The following is a 26,891-nucleotide window of genomic DNA, read 5'->3' as shown; positions in this document are numbered from 1 at the left end:
AAACATTGTAGTCATAACAACGAAACTCCTGAAAGTGACTGTTACCATACATCGTCTGACGCGGACCAATCTTTCTCTATCCTGAAGGTTTTCTGCGACGTGCTATGAGTCAGCAGCTGCTAACAGCAGTAGCAGCACGCTCAATCGAGAAAGACATTGTCCGCAGCAATGTAGAATTCAATGAATTGAATGAATGCTTCATTGACAGAGTCTCTGCTCTTAATGAGCGGAGAACGGATTATTCGTGCAAACATCCATCGTAAGGTAAGTGTAATTCCGTAGAGTAGTTATTTTTTATTGTTATTAAAACATGTATGTTAGTCATTTGAAACTTTGTAGACCATCATCCAGTGAACTCCCAGGAAAATCTGCGCGAACCGTCACTGGTACAAGCTTACTGAGTAGCAGACCAAACGGCTGGTTTCAAGACATTCTAGAAAACAGAAATGAGCGGTTTAACTCAAGGGGAAAAATCGATACACGTAGCCCAGGGGAGCTCTACGGGGCAATTAATAAATGCAATACTCTGTCTGTAAGTGACGTAGCGGATAATGTCGTAAGTTCCACGGGGGGGGGGGGGTTCTAAGATGTTGCAGTCGTCTACAGGAAGGTTGCAACATCAGACAACCGTATCGAAATGCAGGAAGACATGCAAACAGTTTACGATTGGCCTAGTTGACACTGCACGTAATTAAATGTTTTGTACTGCACGTGCATAAGTGAAGAGTTTGGCGGTAAGACATTGGATACAAGAACAACCGGAAAATACCTCAGAATAGCTATCGTATATATGGACTAAAGAGGCAAGACCAACTAAAAATTGTCGCAGAGAAGCAGAGGAGTCGGACCATTATCAGGTAGGATTATTAGAAGAAGTACACATCATGCGATGAAGAGCGACGCGTTTCATCAAGGGGTCGTTGGTAGCGGCAGCGTTACCGTAATACCCAGCAAACTCCACTGGCAGGTGCTACAAGAGGGGTGTTGTGCATCGCGAAGAGGTTCACTGTTCAAATTTAGAGTATGTACTTCCAAGAAGAGCCGGGCGTCATACAATTTTCTCTTAGTGAAGCCTCTCGAAGTGATCACAACTAGAAAGTTATGTATGTACCATAAGCACCCTCTGCCACACAACATAATGTAGCTTAATGGCAGATGTAGAAGTAAATGTTTCCCTCAAATTGCGCTGACTATTTCGTGGTTTATAAAATGCTCTCAAATGGTGGGATGACGTGGGCTTAGTGCTACGCAAGTAAATGACATGTCCCGTCTATCGCTGTCTGTGCCATGGACCTACTACGATCATTTCTATTGTCGCTAGCTACGTAGCCATATCAGGAGCCTATTACCAACAGTCCATTACGTTCTTACTATTTAGGTCTTAATGCTGTTTCGAATTAGCGACCGTGGCTACCTGGCTGTAATTCTCTGTAAAGCTTCAATAAAGAAACGAGTATTTGATGTGAATACATCCTGACGTTCCAGACAGCCATTGAACCTATTTGTTGCCGAGAATATATTGCGAACATATTTCATGTATTTTATAACGGCTGTAGTCCCCGCAGTTCGTGTAACTTCGGACATGGATGATTGCTTGTCCGAAGGAACTCTGCATCGTAGTTGCGAATGACACAGGCACTGCAATATCGTATTTATCCTCCGGCACCGAGCCACTGACTTTCAAGGAAAATGTCTCCCTTGTATGGGAATAGTCGAGGGTCATTGAATAATTAGAGTCAAAACGGTCTGAAGACAAAGCACTTATTTTTACAAAACAATATTTTTTCTACATTTCAACATAATCCCCTTGAACATTTATGCACTTATTCCAACGGGCTACAAGCTTTTTTATTCCGGCTGCAAAGAACTCTTTATCTTGATGTTTGAACCAATTTCCCATATAATTTTTCACGTCCTCGTTGTCCTGGAACGCCTTCCCACGTAACGCCTCCTTCAGTGCACTAAACAAATGGAAATCACTAGGTGCTAAATCAGGACTGTGAGGGGGATGAGGCAGTAATGCCTCGCCCATTTTGTCGATGGTTTCACAGGTTAGATGAGCAATATGAGGGCATGCGTTGTCTTGCTGGAGAATCACACCTCTCCTCTCAGATCCACGACCTCTCTCTCTCGTGGCTGGCTTCATATTGTTTAAAAGCAAATACGAGTAATATTGGCTGTTCATTCTTGGCTGCTCTTCGGGGCAATCACAAAAAACTAGACCTTCAACAGCGCAAAATACCGTCAACATGACTTTTCCAGCTGACGCTTGGATTTGAATTTTTTCTTGACGGGTGAGTTGGTGTTCTTCCTCTCTATGCTTTGTCTTTTTGATTCTGGATCATAATAGTGAACCCAAGTTTCATCACAAGTTAAAATTTGATGATGAAGTGCTCACCTTCTCTTTCATAACGTTGCTGTACTCTGTGCACACTATCAACCCAGTTTACTTCTGTAGCCTCGTCAACTCCTTTGGGACACATCTTTCACATGTTTTGCGGTACTTCAGCTTGTTACAGACAGTATTTTGAACAGTACCAGTACTAACTTGAACCTTATCAACTGTCATTTCCACAGTCACACGGCGGTCGGCACGAATAATGTGATCAATTCGACTTTCAAGTGAGGGGGTTGTAACTGCAACTGGTCGGCCAGAACGGTGTTCATCAGTCACTGAGTCTCGACCATTTTTAACTGCTCTACCCACTTGTAAAAATTTGTACGATTTATACAACCTTCATCATAAACTTAGACATTCTACAGTATACATTCACTGGTTTCTCGACTTCAGCAAGTAAAAAACGAATAACAGAACGTTGTTCAACTAATGTGGATGTTTCGAGCGGACTCGTCATCTTGAAATGTATTTTTGAGGTTATAAACCAAACAGTGTTGATGCATCAGCTGATCAGGGTTCATCCTAGTGATGCCAACTTAAAGCCAGAAAAGTATCAAACTTGCCCTACTAACAGTTTGTCCCCAGACCAATTTGTTTCTTCAATTACTGAATGACCCTACGTACGCGTACAGGATTTAAACATGTGGCAGACGATGTGTGTAAGTTCGGGCCTGGCCATGAGTCGTGCTCGGATAGCCAAATGATAAGGCGACCGCTCGCGATAAGCGTGGAGTACGGGTTTGAGTTCCGTTCAGGCACAGATTTTCACTGTCGTAATTCTACTATACAGCTGATGGTCGCCCATATACACAACTGTGAATAAATTTCTTGTATTTCATAACGGCTGTAGTTGTCGAAGTGCCTGTTCCTTAGGACATGCATGCACGTCAGAAGGAATTTTACACTCTACTTCCGAATAACGCATGCTCTGTGGTATCGTATTTATCCGCCGACACCGGGCAAGCGAGTTTAAAGTAAAATGTGTCCAACGTACGCGAATATACATAGCGGATGTGCGGGTACAGGATGTAGACACATGGCTGACGACATACGGAATATTGTTTTTATATGTCCATTCTACTGTCAGGAGGTCTTTGGGACGACGGTCGTTTACTGCTGTGACAAAATAGAAAACCTACAGTCGTCCTTATCATTTTATTTTATTTTGTTGCAACCAGTTTCAACATTTCAGTGCGCCATATTCTGGCTGTTGTTGATATGGTAGGGGTTGATATGATCCGCATATATACACTCCTGGAAATTGAAATAAGAACACCGTGAATTCATTGTCCCAGGAAGGGGAAACTTTATTGACACATTCCTGGGGTCAGATACATCACATGATCACACTGACAGAACCACAGGCACATAGACACAGGCAACAGAGCATGCACAATGTCGGCACTAGTACAGTGTATATCCACCTTTCGCAGCAATGCAGGCTGCTATTCTCCCATGGAGACGATCGTAGAGATGCTGGATGTAGTCCTGTGGAACGGCTTGCCATGCCATTTCCACCTGGCGCCTCAGTTGGACCAGCGTTCGTGCTGGACGTGCAGACCGCGTGAGACGACGCTTCATCCAGTCCCAAACATGCTCAATGGGGGACAGATCCGGAGATCTTGCTGGCCAGGGTAGTTGACTTACACCTTCTAGAGCACGTTGGGTGGCACGGGATACATGCGGACGTGCATTGTCCTGTTGGAACAGCAAGTTCCCTTGCCGGTCTAGGAATGGTAGAACGATGGGTTCGATGACGGTTTGGATGTACCGTGCACTATTCAGTGTCCCCTCGACGATCACCAGTGGTGTACGGCCAGTGTAGGAGATCGCTGCCCACACCATGATGCCGGGTGTTGGCCCTGTGTGCCTCGGTCGTATGCAGTCCTGATTGTGGCGCTCACCTGCACGGCGCCAAACACACATACGACCATCATTGGCACCAAGGCAGAAGCGACTCTCATCGCTGAAGACGACACGTCTCCATTCGTCCCTCCATTCACGCCTGTCGCGACACCACTGGAGGCGGGCTGCACGATGTTGGGGCGTGAGCGGAAGACGGCCTAACGGTGTGCGGGACCGTAGCCCAGCTTCATGGAGACGGTTGCGAATGGTCCTCGCCGATACCCCAGGAGCAACAGTGTCCCTAATTTGCTGGGAAGTGGCGGTGCGGTCCCCTACGGCACTGCGTAGGATCCTACGGTCTTGGCGTGCATCCGTGCGTCGCTGCGGTCCGGTCCCAGGTCGACGGGCACGTGCACCTTCCGCCGACCACTGGCGACAACATCGATGTACTGTGGAGACCTCACGCCCCACGTGTTGAGCAATTCGGCGGTACGTCCACCCGGCCTCCCGCATGCCCACTATACGCCCTCGCTCAAAGTCCGTCAACTGCACATACGGTTCACGTCCACGCTGTCGCGGCATGCTACCAGTGTTAAAGACTGCGATGGAGCTCCGTATGCCACGGCAAACTGGCTGACACTGACGGCGGCGGTGCACAAATGCTGCGCAGCTAGCGCCATTCGACGGCCAACACCGCGGTTCCTGGTGTGTCCGCTGTGCCATGCGTGTGATCATTGCTTGTACAGCCCTCTCGCAGTGTCCGGAGCAAGTATGGTGGGTCTGACACACCGGTGTCAATGTGTTCTTTTTTCCATTTCCAGGAGTGTATATGGAAGAGAGTTATTGAAGTGTACAAGTCATGGTGCTGCTAAAGGTAAAATAACAATGTGTGGTGTAGGAGACTATGTTTGTTTGTATTCAGCACTAGACGGATTTGCTACCGCATTATTCTGGAAAAAAAGATATTGCGGTGTGGCCGACCTTAAGCAAAGTGGAAAAAAGAACATTTTGAAAGTTATTTAGAAGATTGTGATGAATACAATTCACATTACTATTTCATTACTATTCCATTATCGTACTGCATAACACCGACACATTTTAGGAAGAAAAATTACTTGTTTAACCTTACTTTTTTCCATATCTATAAACTATCAAGGGCATTACTGAATTACCTAGTAATTTTATGTTATGTCGTCTTATCCTAATCTTTCGTGTTGTAGGTCGGGAGTTATTACCTGCCATTTCGATTTCTTGTGTATACCTTCTATTGTAAGCATTAACTAAATTGTCCACCTCTACGTCTACGTCAACGTGATAACTCTGCCATTCACAATAAAGAGCTTGGCAGATGGTTCAATGAACCACAAGTTTCTCTACCGTTCCACTCACGAACGGTGCGCGGGAAAACGAGCAGTTAAATTTTTCTGTGCGAGCCCTGATTTCTCTTATTTTATCGTGATGATCATTTCTCCCTATGTACGTGCGTGCCAACAGAACCTTTCCGCAATTGGAGGAGAGAACTGGGGATTGAAATTTCATAACAAGATTCCCTCGCAACGAGAAACGCCTTTGTTTTAATGATTGCCACTCCAATACAAGCATCATGTCTGTGTCACTATCTCCCCTGTTTCTCGACAGTACAAAACGAGCCGCCCTTCTTTGAACTTTTTCGATGTCATCCGCCAGTCCTACCTGATGCGGATCCCACACTGAACAGCAATACTCCAGAATAGGGCGGAAGAGCTTGATGTAAACAGTCTCTTTAGTAGCCCTGTTGCACCTTGTGAGTGGTCTGCCAGTGAATCACAGTCTTTGGTTTGCTCTACCCACAACATTATCTAGGTGATCGTTTTAATTTAGGTTATCTGTAATTGAAATCCCTAAGTATTTAGCTGAATTTGCAGCCTTCAGATTTGTGTGACTTACCGCGTAATCGAAATTTAGCAGATTACTTATAGTATTCAAGTGAATAACATCACACTTTTCTTTATTCAGGGTCAGTTGCAACTTTTCGCAGCATACAGATATCTTATTTAAATAATTTTGCAATTCGTTTTGGTCATCTGATTACTTTACAAGACGGTAAATGACAGCATCGTCTGCAAACAACCTAATTGTGCCTTATCATAGTGATAAGAGAATATTCCGTCCGTTACAAACGAATTTACGTGTGTGTACGAAACTTTTTCACCTAATCGTGCTAGGCATTTTAGAGGTCTATAATATACAGTATATCTGTAATTAGTTTTTAACGATATAATAAAGCAAAATCTAAGCTGAAACTGACGTAAAATGGTGCAAATATTATCAATATTCCAGAATGAGATTTTCACTCTGCAGCGGAGTGTGCGCTGATATGAAACTTCCTGGCAGATTAAAACTGTGTGCCCGACCGAGACACGAACTCGAGACCTTTGCCTTTAGCGGGCAAGTGCTCTACCAACTGAGCTACCGAAGCACGACTCACGCCCGGTACTCACAGCTTTACTTCTGCCAGTACCTCGTCTCCTACCTTCCAAACTTTACAGAAGCTCTCCTGCGAACCTTGCAGAACTAGCACTCCTGAAAGAAAGGATATTGCGGAGATATGGCTTAGCCACAGCCTGGGGAATGTTTCCAGAATGAGATTTTCACTCTGCAGCGGAGTGTGCGCTGATATGAAACTTCCTGGCAGATTAAAACTGTGTGCCCGACCGAGACTCGAACTCGGGACCTTTGCCTTTCGCGGGCAAGTGCTCTACCAACTGAGCTACCGAAACATGACTCACGCCCGGTACTCACAGCTTTACTTCTGCCAGTACCTCTGCAGCGCACACTCCGCTGCAGAGTGAAAATCTCATTCTGGAAACATCCCCCAGGCTGTGGCTAAGCCATGTCTCCGCAATATCCTTTCTTTCAGGAGTGCTAGTTCTGCAAGGATCGCAGGAGAGCTTCTGTAAAGTTTGGAAGGTAGGAGACGAGGTACTGGCAGAAGTAAAGCTGTGAGTACCGGGCGTGAGTCGTGCTTCGGTAGCTCAGTTGGTAGAGCACTTGCCCGCGAAAGCCAAGGGTCCCGAGTTCGAGTCTCGGTCGGGCACACAGTTTTAATCTGCCAGGAAGTTTCATATCAGCGCACACTCCGCTGCAGAGTGAAAATCTCATTCTGGAAACATCCCCCAGGCTGTGGCTAAGCCATGTCTCCGCAATATCCTTTCTTTCAGGAGTGCTAGTTCTGCAAGGTTCGCAGGAGAGCTTCTGTAAAGTTTGGAAGGTAGGAGACGAGGTACTGGCAGAAGTAAAGCTGTGAGTACCGGGCGTGAGTCGTGCTTCGGTAGCTCAGTTGGTAGAGCACTTGCCCGCGAAAGGCAAAGGTCCCGAGTTCGAGTCTCGGTCGGGCACACAGTTTTAATCTGCCAGGAAGTTTCATATCAGCGCACACTCCGCTGCGGAGTGAAAATCTCATTCTGGAAACATCCCCCAGGCTGTGGCTAAGCCATGTCTCCGCAATATCCTTTCTTTCAGGAGTGCTAGTTCTGCAAGGTTCGCAGGAGAGCTTCTGTAAAGTTTGGAAGGTAGGAGACGAGGTACTGGCAGAAGTAAAGCTGTGAGTACCGGGCGTGAGTCGTGCTTCGGTAGCTCAGTTGGTAGAGCACTTGCCCGCGAATGGCGAAGGTCCCGAGTTCGTGTCTCGGTCGGGCACACAGTTTTAATCTGCCAGGAAGTTTCATATCAGCGCACACTCCGCTGCAGAGTGAAAATCTCATTCTGGAAACATCCCACAGGCTGTGGCTAAGCCATGTCTCCGCAATATCCTTTCTTTCAGGAGAGCTAGTTCTGCAAGGTTCGCAGGAGAGCTTCTGTAAAGTTTGGAAGGTAGGAGACGAGGTACTGGCAGAAGTAAAGCTGTGAGTACCGGGCGTGAGTCGTGCTTCGGTAGCTCAGTTGGTAGAGCACTTGCCCGCGAAAGGCAAAGGTCCCGAGTTCGAGTCTCGGTCGGGCACACAGTTTTAATCTGCCAGGAAGTTTCATATCAGCGCACACTCCGCTGCAGAGTGAAAATCTCATTCTGGAAACATCCCCCAGGCTGTGGCTAAGCCATGTCTCCGCAATATCCTTTCTTTCAGGAGTGCTAGTTCTGCAAGGTTCGCAGGAGAGCTTCTGTAAAGTTTGGAAGGTAGGAGACGAGGTACTGGCAAAAGTAAAGCTGTGAGTACCGGGCGTGAGTTGTGCTTCGGTAGCTCAGTTGGTAGAGCACTTGCCCGCGAAAGGCAAAGGTCCCGAGTTCGAGTCTCGGTCGGGCACACAGTTTTAATCTGCCAGGAAGTTTCATTATCAATATTATCATGAAATCATTACTGGGCTTCAGTCACACATCCTGATATCGTCATATTTATATAGAACAAACAACTACTGCATCACGTTTGCTTGTTTTGTTTTTGCGTTATTATTGCACACAAAAGTTCTTAGAGAGGTGTAAAGGAAGTTACTTATCATTGTTATCTCACGAAATATCTTAAAATTACCCAGATATTTTAAAACTTTTTCATTACTTTATTTTTGGGACATAGTAACTGTGTCATTTTCTTCAGGTTGAAGTTACCTGTACAGCCATGAACATTGCGGAACCATCCAGTCTGTGACAAAATCCTAACGTCAAGGTGGTTCAGATGTATACGCTACGCATCTAGCGCATGTCGTATCCCCCATAAATGTTCCAAACGACCCTTCTTTACTTTTGGTGAAATAAATAAAAAAATAAAATAAAAACCTGCCTTCTGGAACAGCATTTGCCTTTGTAGCGTTAGTCCTGAAAGTAAAATTTAAGGTCATAACAAATCATAGGGGGTAGGGGCCACAGTATAAGAAGTAGCGGTCATGAACTCTCTCTGAATTCTCAGTCGATCTTAAGGCTGAGCAATACGTTCGCACCATTAATACCTCATTAATACCTTTGTTTACTCGCTTGAGGTCACATCCACATGCTAATCAATTGATATTTGCCCTATGCAGTTCAGTGAATTGCAGCATCAGTTTGATTATACTAAGTGTGCTTTGATTTATGTGTCCCAATACTGATCAGCGAGAATGTTATGGCCACCGACCTACTGTCGATATAAACCCGTCCAGGCGACAGCAGCGACACATGGCGCGGAATGACTGCTAATCAGACAAACGCACGGTGCATGTAGTATCTGTGAGCCTGCCGTCCGTGTGTAGAATGACAGAGGCCCGCGATCTATCTCTGTTTGACCGAGGGCAGATTGTGATGGCATTTCCGAAGACTGCATGACTTGTCGCGGCCACCCCGCATCACAGATGTCGGACGTCGTAAGTTGGGCAGACTGGTAAAGCAGGACAGGCCACGAACTATGGCAGAATGAACATTAGAGCTTAATGCTGGACAGAGTGCAAGTGTATGTGAACTCATCGTACCGAACACTCGTAACGAAGCGCCTCCATATCCGAAGACACGAATATGTGTCGATGTTAACTCCACGACATCGGCAACTACAAGTAAATTGGTCTCGTGACCATCGGAACTGGACATTGGCGCAGTCGCAGAGCGTTGTATGGTCTGATTAATCTCGGTACTTTCTTTATCTTGCCGATGGGAGGGCGAGAATCCGTCTCTTGTAGGGCAACAGCTCCTTCACGCCTGTACTGTGAGATGGAGACAAACTGAACGCGGCACCATTATGCTCTGGGGAACATCCATGGGACCAGTGGAGCTTGTGCAAGGTACCATGACGGCCAAGGATTACCGTGTACTGATTGCAGACCAGGGACACCCCTTCATGACGATCGTGTTTCCCGATGGTAGTGGCAATTTTCAACAAGAGAAGGTGACATGTCACATGGCCAGGAATCTGATGGAGTGGAGTGTGTGGAGCGGTTCGACGAACACAGTCCTGAATTCCAGTTGATGTGTTGGCCCTCCCAACCCGATCGAAGACATCTCGGAATGCGGCGTCACAGCTCATCGCACCCCTCCCCGTAATTTACGGAGACTTGTGTGTGCAGATGTGGTCTCACCCCCTCCAGCGACCTGCCAAAGCCTCATTTCATCCATACCACGACACGCGCCGTTGATATCCGTCCCACAGTTGGACATACCGGCTATTAGGTAGATGGTCATAATGTTCTGGCTGATCAGTGTAGTTTCTACGTACAAGTATAGACAGTCGTTAATGAGTGAGCACTGTATGCTGAGGGCGACAAATGTTGATTACATTTTAATTGCTGCGTGTGTAGGGCCGTATTACACGTGGCTCACTGAGTTTAATAGTAAATTTTGGGATTATAGCGACTAATATGTTATCCTTCGAAGCAGAGATTTTGTAGTCAGTGTAGTCTTTTGAGTGTTATCATTAGTGTCAATGATTTTGCTCTTAAACTTCATACACAAATTTTGAATGAGGAGTCCAGTGTATTCCTAATTTTTCCATTCGTGTACCATTGGCACAACAGTTTTTTTTATTACTATTATTGCTTATATTCATTTTGTTACACGAATAAAAATAAGAAGTAGGAATTACTCACTTCTAACTTCCACTTTCATTGACGAACAGATAATGGCAGATAGGACTCGCATTGGAGAGAAAATCAAAAGAATTTTATTCGTAAGGAACCATTCTCGCGTTTGCCATAATCTACTTAGAGAAGCCATCAACCCCTTCATCTAGGTGGTCGAAAGAGAACTTCAACCACCGTCATGCGAGTCCCCTGCATTACCACAACGCCGCCTGTTGCAAATAAAACAAATAACGAGACGTGTTATATCATTAATCCAAAGATTTATTGGATCGGTAACTGTGGTTTCAGGTGGTATTCGCCACGATATCGCCGTCGAACAGTTTAGCAGCCAGACGGTCTTCACCAGATGTCGCGTTGATGGCCACGCGTCCACACGTCCAGCGTCTAACATGGCGGCTCTCAAGAGCTGCGCGGTGTGAAGTACAGACCTCCAAGGTGAGAGCGGAGGACACTGGAGTGATCTGCCGACAAACATAAATTTCAAAATTAAAAACGTCACCCTATTATGGTGGGTTGACATGACATCTGTAAAGAAAAGTGCTAAATTATCGTAGGACCCCATGGTAATAAATGGTCGTTTTCTGTATCCATAGAAGCGGTGTTTCTATCGCCCCATCTCATGAACCCTAGAACACTAATTATCGCAAATATGAAAACTACCGACAGTGAATGTTTGCCTGTATACTCGTCCCGGAGTGCCGTCTACTGTGGTCAAATGGTCTACAGAATTATTGCATCATAATGGTAGATAGTTGTTACAAGTATCAGAATATTTTAGAGTTAGTCGATACCTCACGCAGAGTGATGTATTATTCTTACCTGTACTATACTCATTAAGGAACGGAGAGAATTCAGGCTGTGAGCAAAGGCATCAATATCAAATTACTAGAATTTCTTAAAACAAGCTGTGCAAATGTTCATTTCAAATTAGGAGAGCTTCGTGGATAATTACGCGACAGAAAAATAAACGATTATGCAGTATAAAAAATAGGATCAAAGAACCAAGTATAATCATGGGACGCTGAAACTTAAGCTGTGCTGTAAACTTGATAACTGTTTTATGGGCCGGAGATGACACAGGAGAATGTTTTTTGAACGGCTGTACATGATGTGAATGCGTAGGAATCCATATTGTACCACTGATTCTTGAGTTTAAGTGTATCCTACCTATACTGGAGCAAAACGAAATGTATGTCACGAAAGGACTACATATCTGAACACAATTCACAACTGGCATAAAAAAAGAGCAGACTATGGGTACTGACAAAGTTTATGGGGCTACCAAGACCTTTGTAGCCATGGGGATGTATCTAAGCTGATATTATTTCAGTTATATTTAAAATCATAAAACTGTAGACTAGAGAAAACATGAAGATTCCCTATGTCAAGGGAGTTACCATGTGGTCATGAAACGAGAAATACACTTAGAAACCAAAATCTGTAGTTCTCTACCAAAATCGAAGTACCACTCACCGTAACAGCACGACTTTAATCCTCCTCCTGCAGCCGTTTCTGCAGCAACTGCACAAAGAAAGCGTCCAACGTGAACTGACGCTCCTGCTGGAAAAAATGGCTTTGAGCACTATGGGACTTAACTTCTGAAGTCATCAGTCCCCTAGAACTTAGAAGTACTTACACCTAACTAACCAAAGGACATCACACACATCCATGCCCGAGGCAGGATTCGAACCTGCGACCGTTGCAGTCACGCGGTTCCGGACTGAAGCGCTTAGAACCGCACGGCTTCCTGTTGGAAAAGATCTTATTACTTTCATGTTATGTAACACGTTAAGTGATTCCGGATTTGTACTAGTTCCTCTCATAGAAAAGTGTAACGAATTGTAACATTTATCCTAAGTTAGCAGGATACAGATATCGATATTAAGAATATAATAATTCAATTTACTATCCGACTAACTTAATTCGTTTCACTTCTCAGCAACTATTCATACTTACAAATAACGAATATCACATTATCTTTAACACTATTTTGGTACGACTGGTTAATGCTGTGCTTCTGAGGTTATGCCGTGTTGTTATTCCTGCTTTATGGTCAACATTTCAACAACTGACCGAGCCATATCCCTCAGGTCGTGTGACGATCCCTGACTGGTTTCAGTCCAAGCACCGAATACACATTACCGCAAAGTTCGCCGCACGTGAAGTTAATCACTGGGACGTCCGTGGAAGTATTGAGCACAAAATAAACACAACAATTCAGCCTAATACCCGGAAGCAGAGCAGTAACTAGTATCATATTTGAGAGTAAGTTATCATGTAGTGAGAAAACGAAAAATTCACTTTGAAACCAAATGCTAGTATTTTTTCTACTGTTGTAATTTACACTCACCATAACTGAAAGAACTTCTTTCTCTTCTTGCAGACGCTTCTGCAGTATCTCCTCAAAAAACGAGTCCAGGGTGAACAGACGTTCCTCTTGGAAAAGAACTTATTAGTTCGATGAGAGGTAGAGTATGTTTAGTAATTCAGAGATAGCGCTAGTTCTGTACACAGATATGTGTTATAAAGTATTACATTTATTTCGAACTTTTGGCCTAGAGTTAGTGATAGTGTGAATTCACTTATAGCCTGTAGTATCAGTTAGGATTCCGTTCTTCCGACATTCACTACCATTGTCCTACGTACGATGAGTTAATCTGGAATGACAGAGGCCTACAATGTAACTACTTAAGCCACTGTCTTCTATTACGAGCTCCTCCTTGTTCTTCCTCTGGAAAGGAAGGTAAATGGGACTATACAAAGTTTTGCTAACAGTTCCTGTTTCTCTGTCCTCTGACTCCACATGTCCTCTGGTCAGTCTCATATTAACCATGTTCAACAGCTAACTGGATGAGCAACCAGATGGTCTACAACGTCGTCTTCAACCAGTCGCTCGTGTTGGTAGCATATAAAGTGAACCTCTGCTCCTAAAATATTTTTCAGCATAATTCTCTTCCACTTGAGAGAGGTGTTACCATTCTGAAGCCTTTCACATTGTCATTTGTTCAGTTATCAAATAGCACACCTAATTTCCCGGAATGATAAATGATTTGGTTAGAATCAACTGTCCATGTCTTACGTCAGTGTTACATTTAATGGGCCTCAATACAGTTGCCAGAATTGTTTAATCAGCATTCAGGTTCGATTATCAACATCGTCTTACCTAATGCGACAAGTCCGGATATAATGTGGTGATAACACGGAGGAGAGGAGCTAGGCCCAGTGGGATCTGGGGGAAAGAGCCAGCAGACATTTAGCGAAGGAGGCCTGCAGGGAACACAGCGGTACACAGTGTTAAATTACCCTGGAGGTCAGAGAACATACGACTGTGGAAGATGGTGTGAATGGCCAAGCATCCGGCAAAGTCTCATTTCATACACATCGCTTTTACACGGTGAAGTCACCCTGCAGGTCACAGAATATACGACTTTGACATGCTGAAGTCACCCTGTCTCCCATCCGAATAGGACACATATCTAATGGCTTCATAATCATGTTAAACGACCACTAGGTCGGTTACGCATGTGGTTTTAGAATTCTTATACTCCATAAGTTATGACAATTTATCTTTTGATGCGAAGGCAGAAGTAAATTAATGAGGACTCCAGCTCTTTTTTTACTTGAAGTCGAGACGACTGACATAACACTGGTAAGCTAGAAAGCAATATTCTAGTCGTAGTACTATGTCTCTCACCAGAGGTGAAATGTAACGTATTTCCATACCATCTAATACAAATTTTGTCTTGTATTTTGTAGCCTTTGATAACGACGGAAAGTCGAGATGCGTAATGTGTTTTTGGAAATAAAAAAATGTGGTCAAGACATAAAAAAGTTATTAAAGCACTTTCTCTATTAGTATGCTGAAAGTAATCTAAGCCGGCCGAAGTGGCCGTGCGGTTAAAGGCGCTGCAGTCTGGAACCGCAAGACCGCTACGGTCGGAGGTTCGAATCCTGCCTCGGGCATGGATGTTTGTGATGTCCTTAGGTTAGTTAGGTTTAACTAGTTCTAAGTTCTAGGGGACTAATGACCTCAGCAGTTGAGTCCCATAGTGCTCAGAGCCATTTGAACCATTTTTTAAGTAATCTAATATCAATCACGTTTCTTCCATTTCATGATGCAAAAACCAAACCAGTCTTTCCTGTACCACAACGTGGCGCTTTGAATTAAAATATCAGTTAATTTTAACTGCATCGTTCGCTATTTGCATTTACACCAATGTGAGTTTGTAACTATTAGCACCAGCTCAACTCATTCCTTGCGTAATTTGGTGGTGTCGAGAATCATGATTTAATGTCTCATTGACGGTATTGTGACAAATATTCATTAAAAAAACTGTGTCAGTTTATTTAAAAGTTTTATAGTTTTGCGACGCTTATTTGCCTGACAACAGTGATCTTATTTTTAAGTGGTTCACTCGTGCATCAATTTCCTGACTAGGTAAGTTTAGTAAAAACCAGCGAATGTGTGTCATGAACTGGTTAGAATCCCGGAGCTCTCAGATTACAACTGTGGTTCGTTAAGTCCGGATGTGAAAACAATACATTCGCCACACCATTCATTGTATTACTCTCATTCTTCAAAAATATGCAACCAGATTTCCATGCATGGTCGGTGTAATTGCCTATTTTCTCTCTGATGTCATAAAATTTTATTTCAGTATCTGCACCAAGAGCTTGCACGCCACAAAGCGCCTCAGTTACATCAGTCGCATTGTCACTGCACTGTCATTTTACTGAAGCAACTACTAAATTGGACAGTCAAGTTAAATTAAAAGTTTCAACCGCAGATTTTTGACACTGCATCTTTGTCCATCGAACTGCTTTTCTGATTCGTGATTTCGCTCTCTAGTTTATCGCTTTTAACCTGAAATTCTTCCGCCTTGCATCATGTTTTTGTGGTATTAAATCAGGTAGCTTAGGTTTTGTATGTCTTAATTAATCCTCTACCACCTGCAGTAGATTATTTTCTGTACCGATTTTTTAAATTTAATCTTTGAGGTAATTGAAATAATGTCTGTATTAGAGGTCTCCTAATACTACTTAGCATAAGAAGGTTACATAACCGTAATTATTACGACCAAAATCACATTACTGTTACGATTAATTTATCTAATTCCACAAGTTTCTGCAATTTCCACCAGTTTATAGTTGTTGATTATTCTTACCACTAATTTAGATTCAGTGTTCACCATACAATTTTTCATTCTGCACCCAGTTCATAAAAGTTCATCACACAACACTTGTTACCATCTTCAAAGACGTTTGGAATCCGCTGTCTGTTTTACCTATATCTCTATCCAACTTTGAAATTAGAGTTTGTTACGAGATTTTGCGAACAGACGTACTGTATAGCTGCTGTAATCTGTATCGGTTGGATATGATTAGTAAGCTCCTCCCCTTTTATCACTGCTGAATATGATTCTGATATTTTCTTCTTAATGTGTGGGCTGCATAGGCAACGAGTGATCAAACCTAAGATAATGTTTGCTGGATTCAGAAAAGGTCTGTGATGGCTGGCTGTTGACAATCATGCCGGTAGATACCGAAAAAAGGTTCTGCCTTATTTCCGCAAGACATACAACCTGATAGTTATTAATTTGTTTTTTGAAGAATATGTGCCACTAATATTCTAAGAGTTAGACACGGATACATACACTGACGTGACAAAAGTCATTGCATACCTCCTAACACCGTGTCGCAGCTTCTTTTGCCTGGTGTAGTGGAGTAACTCCACGTGCCTTGGACTCAATAAGTCGTTGGAAGTCCATTGCAGAAATATTGAGCCAATCTGCCTCTATAGCCGTTCGTAACAGCAGAAGTTACCATTGTAGGATTGTGTGCGAGTAGTCTCTCGATTATGTCCCACAAATGTACGATAGGATTTATGTCGAGCAATTTGGACGCCCCAATCATTCGCCCGAACTGTTCAGAACGTTCTTGAAACCAATCGCCTCCTGTTGCATCAATATTACCTTTTAAGGTAAGATCTTGTGTTACAATCGATGACTTTTCGCTACTGACGAAGAGATTGTTGTATAAGGAGGGTGCAAGAGAAGATTAGATGCACTATGTAGTCTCAACTTCAGCAAAATGTTTCAAATGGCTCTGAGCACTATGGGACTTAACATCTCAGGTCATCAGTCCCCTAGAACTTAGAACTACTTAAACCTGACTAACCTAAGGACATCACACACATCCATGCCCGAGACAGGATTCGAACCTGCGACCGTAGCAGTCGCGCGGTTCCGGACTGAAGAACCTATAACCGCTCGGCCACCGCGGCAGGCACCCTAATACTGAGCCACCACCAGCTTCCACTGTACCTTGTTGCAAACTTGGGTCCATGAACTCGTGGGGTCTGCGCCACACTCGAACCCTACCATCTGCTCTTACCAAACGAAATCTGGACTCTTCTGAGCAGGCCACGGTTTTCCAGTCATCTAGGGTCCAATCAATATGGTCACGAACACAGGCGAAGGGCTGCAGGCAATGCCGTCGCGTCGGTCTGCCGCCGCAGCCCATTAACGCCAAATTTCGCAGCACTGTTCTAATGTATACGTTCACACACTGATTTTTACTGTCATTTCGCAAATTGTTGCTTGCCTCTTAGCACTGACAACTCTACGCAAACGCCTTTGTTCTCTGTTATCCGTTGTGAGATGTAATGACTGAAGTTTAGTCTTCTCATCACACTCTTGACACTTTAGATCTCGCAATGTTGAATTCCCTAATGTTATCCGAAATATAATTTTCAATGCGTCTAGCACCAACTACCACTCCACGTTCAAAGTCAGTTAATTCCCGCAGAGCAGCCATACGATCGTCAGAAACCTTTTCACATTTGTTAATTGAGTAATAATGACAGCTCTGCCCGTTCAGTGCCGTTTTATATCTTGTGTATGCGATACTACCACCATCTGCATATATATGCATGTCCTTATCCATGTCTCTGACACCTCAGTCCAATATACTAGTATATTCTACACAACAAATGTGCCATGGCAGTTCGGCCGGCTGCCAAACACGAACAGCCTACTAGAGACGTATCTAACTGTTACTCCCTCTAATACAACAACTGTTACCCAATGGCGAGCTCAAAACCATTCTTAAGTTCAAAAGAGACAGAGATGTGTTCTTCCAAGTAACTCAACGGTATTTAATTTAAAAAAAAGTGATAGAAATCCCACAGAACTTTTTTTTTTTTCTTCAATGCAGTCTCGAAACTTCTTGGACTGAGGCGATAGTTTGCGAGACGGAATGAACAGATGCGAATCGTGTACGCTAAATATTTCATTTTAGATCGTTTCAAACACTGACGATGGATTGATATATTTTTTGTGCAATGTACAATCATACGCGCTGCTTAGGTTATCCATCAGGCACGTTGACAGTGGTGAATGTCATGTCACAAGTGCTTACCACTCTGTCTGCTTGTCACTTTAATTATAGGCTGCTGGCCGCAGTGAAGACTTCAACCAGCGTAGTAAAATAACGTAACGATGAGACTCATCAACCTACCGTGCGTATGATATGGGGGACTGAGGTCTGGGGCAAGTTTGATCCAGGCATACCAAAATCACTTCGATTAGTAGCGCAGGAATAATTTCACGACGGGTTAGAGTGTGCTTTATTTCCCAGATTGATTGCTTCAAATATAGACGATGTCTCCGCAGTTGTATAGGTTTCTAATGGTCATGATAAATCGAAATTTAGAAGCCGATAGTGACGCTTAAGTTATGAAACGTCTGTTTTATAGAACAAGATAATTTCATACATCTTGTTTATTGGTAAACTGTCTATATTAGCAGGTGTGACCTAGTAAGTAATCGTGAAAAGAACTAAAAGAGGTTACGTGGATAAATACATCTACTCACTCTATAAGAAATGACTGCTACTAAAACTACATACGTGAGAGTTTTTTATGACTCGTCCGAGAATCACTGTGGCGGCGTAGTCATTTATCAGGCACCACAGTAGCATGGATTTCACCCTATTCCTATGATGTCGAGACGAAATAAGAGAGAAAGCTTTGTTCTTAACGTCTAGAAAGCCCTTCTCACCCGGAGTGAGATCTGCAGTAGTTTTTCTTGATGGTACGCACTATGGCTCCCAATCTGGCGTAGCTGACTGATAGGCTGGCTGCCTGCACATAGCTTTGCACGGTTTCGGATGTCAGTTTCGGTGTTGTTTCGCTTTTAATAACCCTTGAAGAATACTACCTGCACAGGTCAGTCAGATGCATTTCTCAACAGCAAGGAAGACAGTACAGCTAATTTGTTCCGAACGTTAGGGCTTGAAGCAGAGCAAGCCACCAAACAGATTTCCACAGAACTTATCCCGCGTGCCAGTTTAGGCAGCCGCGCTGGCCTTGCCCGCTAACTGCTAGCCAACAGGCACGCGCGCCTTCGAGCACACTTATGGTCAACTTGTTCCTCCTAACAAATGGTTGACCAACTACTGGACAACCGTTAATATGCGCAGACCCTTCCCAAATATACCACACAGACACAACAGCGAAGTCACTTCCTTAGGATACTACAGTGAACTTCTTGCTGTAGCATGATTTAATGGTTCCTCTAAATTCTGCAGCACGATTTCATTTTGAAAAGTTATACAGCGACCAGTACTCTTTGTTTGTAAAACAAAGGTTTATATGAAACCCTTTGCTTTCCTCAGCAGAACGTAAATATCGGCGTAGCAGGATCATAGTCGTTCTCCACCTGGCATAAGCCACGAGACACGCTGTGCGTAGCCGGACGTGGTGACCGAGCGGTTCTAGGCGCTTGAGTCCGGAACCGCGCGACTGCTCCGGTCGCTGGTTCGAATCCTGCCTCGGGCATGGGTGTGTGTGATGTCTTTAGGTTAGTTAGGTTTAAGTGATTCTAAATCTATGGGACTGATGACCTCAGACTTTAAGTCCCAAAGTGCTTACAGCCATCTGAACCATTTTTGATCACTATTACGTGTTACAGACGTGTGGAGCTTTATCTCAGATGTGTGTGCTGAGCTGAGACGAGACACATGTATCACTATGCTCACACCGCGCCGTTTTCAACTAGTGGGCACGGAACGTGATGAGACAGAACTTCAACCTAGCGAAATACGCGGAGGCAAAAAATGTTCAAATGTGTGTGAAATCTTATGGGACTTAACTGCTAAGGTCATCATTCTCTATGCTTACACACTACGTAAACTAAATTATCCTAAGAGCAAACACACACACCCACACCCGACCGAGGACTCGAACGTCCGCCGGGACCAGCCGTACGTGGAGGCGTTCAAAGTACATTGTTCTGCAAAACTGCAGGACGGTATAAGTAAAGTAACATAACGTATTAACCACTCGGTGGAAATGTATGAAGGTGCAGGACTGTGTTCGCAGGTCTCTTCCTGTCGTGCACAGATACACTGAGGTCACCTAGCGTGACGTTAAAGTGTGACTATGGAGCCTAATGCGGCTACCTCCCCTCCCTCCGCACCTTACACGACACAACTGAAAGACGAGAAACGACATTGTGTGTCAACCAGTGAGCAGTTACTGTGCAAGGCAGTGGTGTTCTTCAGCACAACGTGGCTCAGAGACAATATCTGTATGACTACACACGAGAAAGAACCATAAGCAAAGTGAAAGAAGAACGAACTGTGACGAGTGTAGCCCATGAATTTGGTATTGCTAACAGCGCTGTTTCGCTTGGGAAATGAGCGTACCGAACCACTACTGACAGAACCACAGGAAGTATTTTACCACGGTCAAATACAGCAGCAGATGACCGCTTCATTGTGTAATGTGCAAGTAAGGAGCCATGCCAAACAGCGGGTGCAGTTGTAACCACATTCAACTGGACTGATATGGACAAAATCCCACTATGTTCTATTGCACAGCGACTGCATAGGGGTGGTGTGTTTGCCCGACAACCAGCATGTTGTGTTCCGTTGACATGAACGCACCGGCGGCACCATGTGCGATGGCGCCAAGTCCATAGGGACTGGACCGACGATCAGTGCGCTGACGAGCTCATCTACAATGAGAGCAGGTTCAGTCTGAGTAGTAATTCTGCACACACTCTCATACTGCGACATATGGGACTATGCAGTGCACCGAGGAACTTTGTCGAACGTGATGGATTGGAGTACAGGTATTAAGGTGTGCGGAGGCATGATGTTGCATCAGCTTACTGACCTCGAAATATTTTGTCATGGTATACTCACCGGCAACGCTATAGTGACACTGTACTCCTTCCCGGTGTGAATCTTTTCAGGGATGCATTCGGCTGACTACATTTTCATTGATGGACAATGCGGCAACTGCATCGAACTCCACCGGTGGAGGAGCTCTTGGAATGAGAGGATATTCGGCGAATGAACTGATCTGCTCGTTCGTCCGTCTTCAATGGCATCGAGCACATGTGGGATGAGATGGTGAGGCGTACTGTTCCACGTCCGCAGGCACCAACGACCATTCAGCTGTTGTGTCTGCGTTGGTCGAGTATTGGAACATGACTGCATGTTGCTGTCCATGTTGAGTACAGGAACATCCTACCACAAGAAAGTCTTACCATCCTCATGTGGAACATGACTGCATGTTGCTGGCTGTGTTGAGTATTGGAACATCCTACCACAAGAACGTCTTACCATCCTGGAGCGCAACATGGCTGCGCGTTGCTGACCATGTTCAGTATTGGAACATCCTACCACAGGAACGTCTTACCATCCTCATGTGGAACATGACTGCATGTTGCTGGCTGTGTTGAGTATTGAAACATCCTACCACAAGAACGTCTTACCATCCTGGAGCTTAACATGGCTGCGCGTTGCTGACCATGTTCAGTATTGGAACATCCTACCACAGGAACGTCTTACCATCCTCATGTGGAACATGACTGCATGATGCTGGCTGTGTTGAGTATTGGAACATCCTACCACAAGAACGTCTTACCATCCTGGAGCGCAACATGGCTGCGCGTTGCTGACCATGTTCAGTATTGGAACATCCTACCACAGGAACGTCTTACCATCCTCATGTGGAACATGACTGCATGTTGCTGGCTGTGTTGAGTATTGGAACATCCTACCACAAGAACGTCTTACCATCCTGGAGCGCAACATGGCTGCGCGTTGCTGACCATGTTCAGTATTGGAACATCCTACCACTGGAACGTCTTACCATCCTCATGTGGAACATGACTGCATGTTGCTGGCTGTGTTGAGTATTGGAACATCCTACCACAAGAACGTCTTACCATCCTGGAGCGCAACATGGCTGCGCGTTGCTGACCGTGTTCAGTATTGGAACATCCTACCACAAGAATGTCTTACCTTCCTCGTGAGCAACATGGCTGCGCGTTGCTGTCCGTGTTTAGTATTGGCACATCCTACCACAGGAACGTCTTACCATCCTCATGTGCAACATGACTGTATGTTGTTGTCTGTGTTGAGTACTGGAACATCCTACCACAAAAAAGTGTTACCATCCTCAAGTGCAACACGGTTGCGTGTTGCTGTCCGTGTTGATCATACACACTACTAAAAAGCTTGTTCCGTTTTTTGTAATGTCCAAGGGACCACCAGAAATCGCGGAAACTCCATTGTAATTATTGCCTTTGAATAACAGTGCCATTTCTGTACACCTCATTCCATGTTTTTTACAGTTCCCTTCTGTACTATACTGTACCTGTGATTTCTATGTGTGGTCGAATATTCAGCGAGATTTGTCACTTGGTAGCGACGAATCATGTGGAAGTTACTTTCGTCCATAAAATGGTTCAAATGGCTCTGAGCACTATGGGACTCAACTGCTGAGGTCATTAGTCCCCTAGAACTTAGAACTAGTTAAACCTAACTAACCTGAGGACATCACAAACATCCATGCCCGAGGCAGGATTCGAACCTGCGACCGTAGCGGTCTTGCGGTTCCAGACTGCAGCGCCTTTAACCGCACGGCCACTTCGGCCGGCCTTTCGTCCATAAGTTTGAGCAACGGGTTACTCACAAACCGCCCTAGACGATTCTCACTTTACAAGGAATGTATTCGCAGTTGCGAATGTCGACAACCATCAGCTGTATAATGGAATGACGACAATGGAAATCTCTCCCTGATCGGAGCTCGAACCCGGATTTCACGCTTATCGCAATTGGCTATCCGAGAACTACTCATGCCCAGGCCCAACTCCATACATATCGTCAACCACATGTCTAAATCCCGTACTCTTACGTTTACTATGTATAATCCAGTACGTGGGAGACATTTTACTTGAAAGTCGCTTGCTCGGTATCGGCGGATAAATACGATATTGCAGTGCCTGTGTTTTCCCGATTACGATGAAAATACAAGAACTGATGCGACTACAGCCGTTATGAAATACATGAAATCTATTTCCAGTATATTCCCGGCAACAAACGGGTTCAATGACTGCCTGAAACGTCAAGACGTATTCATTTCAAATACTCGTTTTATTATTGAAGCTTTATACACATTTCCTGCCAGGTAGCCATGATCGCTAACAGCATTATGACCTAATATAGTAAGAACGTAACAGACTATTGGCAATAAGCTCCTGATCCGGCTATACAGCCGGCGGCAATAAACATCATGGAAGTAGATCCCTGCCACAAACAACGGTGGACAGGATATATCATTTACTTGCCTAGCAGGGTCACACGTCATCACTCCGTTTGACAGCACTTTACAAACCATGGAAAAGTCTGCGCAATTTGAGCGAACCATTGCTTCTACATCTGCACTTAAGCTACGTTATGTTGTGTGGCAGAGGGTACTTTTGGTACATAATTTTCTAGTTGTGATCATTTCGAGAATCTTCTCCAGGAGAAAATAATGTTACGCTGGCTCTTCTTGGAAGCGCATTCTCTAAATTTACAACAGTGTGATGCTCAACACCTCTTTTACAGCGCCTGTGATTGGTGTTTATTTAGTATTTCGGTAACGCTCTCGCTTACCAACGACCCCATGATGAAACACGTGACTCTTCATCGCATCTTCTGTCCGTCTTCTAGTAATCCTACCTGACAATCGTCCAAGATTGATGACAAATACACAAGCAATTGCCGAACGAGTGTTTGGAAAGCCACTTCTCTTGTGGATGATGTAATTCTCTTCGAACTGTTCCAGTACATCTTTGTGGTCTTGCCTCTTTATTCCGCATAGGATGGACATTCTAAGGCATTTTCAGGTTGTTATTGTACCTAATGTTTTCTCGTCAATCTGTTCACCCCATGCCCGTACAATACGTTACATTTACTAACGTTTAGTGTCAACTAAACCAATCGTCACTGCTTGCAGATCTTCCTGCATTTCCACTCAGTAGTCTGGCGTTTCATCCTTCCTGTAGACAAGAGCATCGTCTGCAAACAGACGCGTGGAGCTTTTGACGTTATCCGCAACGTCATTTACACAGAGAGTATTGCAAACATTAATAGCCCTGTAGAAGCCCTTTGGCTTACGCCTAAAATTACCTTTACACATAGAGATTCTTTTCCTCTTAAGTTGCACCTGTTGATTTCTGTTTGCTAGAATGTCCTGAAACCAGTCATCTGGTCTGCTACTCGGTAAGCTTGCACTTCGTTTGTGGTTCGCACAGATTTTTCTATGGTGTTTACTGGAAGATGGTCTACAAAGTCTCAGGCGAATAACATATATGGTTTAATAATGAATAAAAAAATAACTGCTCTACGTAAATACACTCACCTTACGATGAATGGCTGCACGAAAAATCCATTCTCCACTCAATAAGAGCAGAGACTCTATCAATGAAGCAAATCACTGAATTTTATGATTCTGCCTGCTAAGTCGTTCTCGATAGACAGCGCTGCTATTGCTATTAACAGTTAGCTATTGATTCATAGTATTTCGCAGATATAGCTTTTATTCTCTTCAGGGTGGAGGAAGATCGCTCCGTGTCAGACGAAGTCGCCGGTGTTGTAACAATGATTTCAGGAGTTCCTTTGTTTGACTAAAACGTATCTGCAAATTATTTTCGAACAGTAATTGCAGAAATTTCTAAACTCATTCCTCATGTTTAGTATCTGAAGTTCTGTTCTAAGATTATTGCATTGAAGGATGGGATATATTTTGCAAGACCTCAGCAGCAATGTTTGCAGAAATTATTTGCTTACCAAATACACTTTTCAGAATTAAATTAGTTTCCCAGTGACGAGATATCCGGTAAATTCAAAGCTTTCAGCAACTTGAGCGATAATTTGATCTCACACTTCTTTTAAAATAACAGTTTTTGGAATTCATTGTCCTGTCTCTACCTCTTCGCAGGATGGAGCGGCTCTGTGCACGTCGAAATCATGTCAGAGATGTTACCTTGGGTATATTTTTGCAATGTTCTACTCCTTGTTGTACACTTTGTGGGTCAACTACTCATTTTTGTAATTGTCAGTACAAAGCAACGTTGGCACAGTATGATTGTAAATACAGGCAAATAAAATTGAAAAGCTGTGAGTGCCTTAAATTCAGACGGAGATCTGTTGTTTAAGTAATTATAGTGATTTGTCGTGATGGAAGCTCGGTTTTCTCCAGGCATTCTACGAGACACTATTTTCATACACAATTGCACAGTTCTTGATATACAATTCGACCGCGTGTTGGAAACATGAAGGACTTCCCAGCTCACTATCTCAATTAGCACAGTTATTCGCTGTGAAGAACTATGGGCAAATCTACGAATATCACTATGGCTAACAAATAATTCTAACGTCCATATTCTGACTCTTCGCTTAGGTTACAATGAGTTCCGATTTACCGGCATAACTATGAACAATATAGGCTGGTTCAAAATGTTCATTGAGAAGAGTCTGAACACCTGAACGACGACCACACTAAACACATGATCGATTGTAGCTCTGAGAAATAACTTTATTTGGATTATCCACAGTAGGCAGCGAAGTTTCGCTAAGCGATTTAGATCCTTTTCACGAGGCGTGAGGTAAATGTAAAACCCTGCTACAGGTTTACCCTCAGAGAAAACATATCTTATTACTATGAGTAACAGTGTCATCGTTTAAATGTCATTGTGTTATCTGCGATAACTGCTGAGAGAATCAGTAACAGCAACTATCTTTTTTACACGCTCATGGTATACGTGCAGCATACAAGAAAGAATCAACTTTTGAATATGTTTACAAGTGACTTTGAAAACAGTAACCTTCGAAAGACGATCGCTAAGCACGGTATCATATTCAGCAATAAAATCTAGATGAAATCTAGCAAACGGCGGGAAATTCCTGGATTTGATGAGTCACTGCATCAGTACAGTCTACGAAATGCGAGCTAGGAACCACCAAAAATTAAAATAGACAACGCAGTTTTAGAGATTGTGTAACCATATTTGCGAATTTGATCATTATGTCTTTCAATTGGCTGCCTACAAACACTATCCAGTTATTGCGTAATACGCCGTTTCCCTAAAACAGTGTGTTCTAGTTCTGCAGTCTTTTTTTTCAGAAATTTCTGTTATCATCAACGCCTTGTAGCATCCAAATCGTTTCGCATCCAGCATTTTCTTTTGCAAACAACTATCACGGAAAACAATCACATTTATTTGTGATATCACATGCAGATACCCAATTTACTTTCTCGTACATTCTTAGAATTTCTGTATTTTTGTTCTTAGTTTCCTTGATTAACTTGATTTTCGGCGTCTGTCTCCATACGTCCTTGACAAAGAGCTTATATTCAAGCAAAAGTGAAACAAAGGTTTCCCTAAATCTCTGGAATGGAAAATTACACATATGATTTCTTATTGTAGACACAGCACGTCTGATAACTTACGCCTACAAACTTACCACTGCACATCGAATCTTCCCGCGTGATAAACAGTTAACGCTGATCAAATATTTCTTACTTAAGTGCAACAAAAACGAGAAAACTCCTGCCTGTCGTCGCTGACTAGAATCCTGTTGTTACTTTAGTTTCAGAAATACAATTATCCTCAGAGATCAATGACAAAACAGATGTCATAAGTTAGAGAAACGTCAGCTTGGAGGAACTACTGGGGAGGAAGAGGCACCGCTCGTCGACGAGGTTCAACGGTGGGAGGGTCATGGCGGAGACAAGGTGGAGCGTTCCTCCAGCGCTGAGGACAGGAGACACCTACTGCTCCCTCTCCCTTCG

General features: G+C 43.8%; 1 long non-coding RNA gene across 5 annotated transcripts in view; it reads left to right on the top strand.

Annotated features, from left to right (window-relative positions):
- Window positions 1–26,891, top strand: part of LOC126263059 (uncharacterized) — a 498,584-nt gene that overhangs the window by 201,854 nt on the left and 269,839 nt on the right. The window contains exon 2 of one of the 5 annotated variants that reach the window (XR_007546811.1): window positions 13,140–13,223. The exons of the other annotated variants lie outside the window; for them this stretch is intronic. This is a non-coding gene — a long non-coding RNA (uncharacterized LOC126263059). The remainder of the gene's footprint in view (window positions 1–13,139; window positions 13,224–26,891) is intronic. 5 annotated transcript variants of the gene reach the window in all.

This window comes from Schistocerca nitens, chromosome 6 (assembly GCF_023898315.1).
Source record: "Schistocerca nitens isolate TAMUIC-IGC-003100 chromosome 6, iqSchNite1.1, whole genome shotgun sequence".
NCBI classification, from domain to species: Eukaryota; Metazoa; Arthropoda; class Insecta; order Orthoptera; family Acrididae; genus Schistocerca; species Schistocerca nitens.
This window is presented reverse-complemented; position numbering and strand designations above follow the sequence as displayed.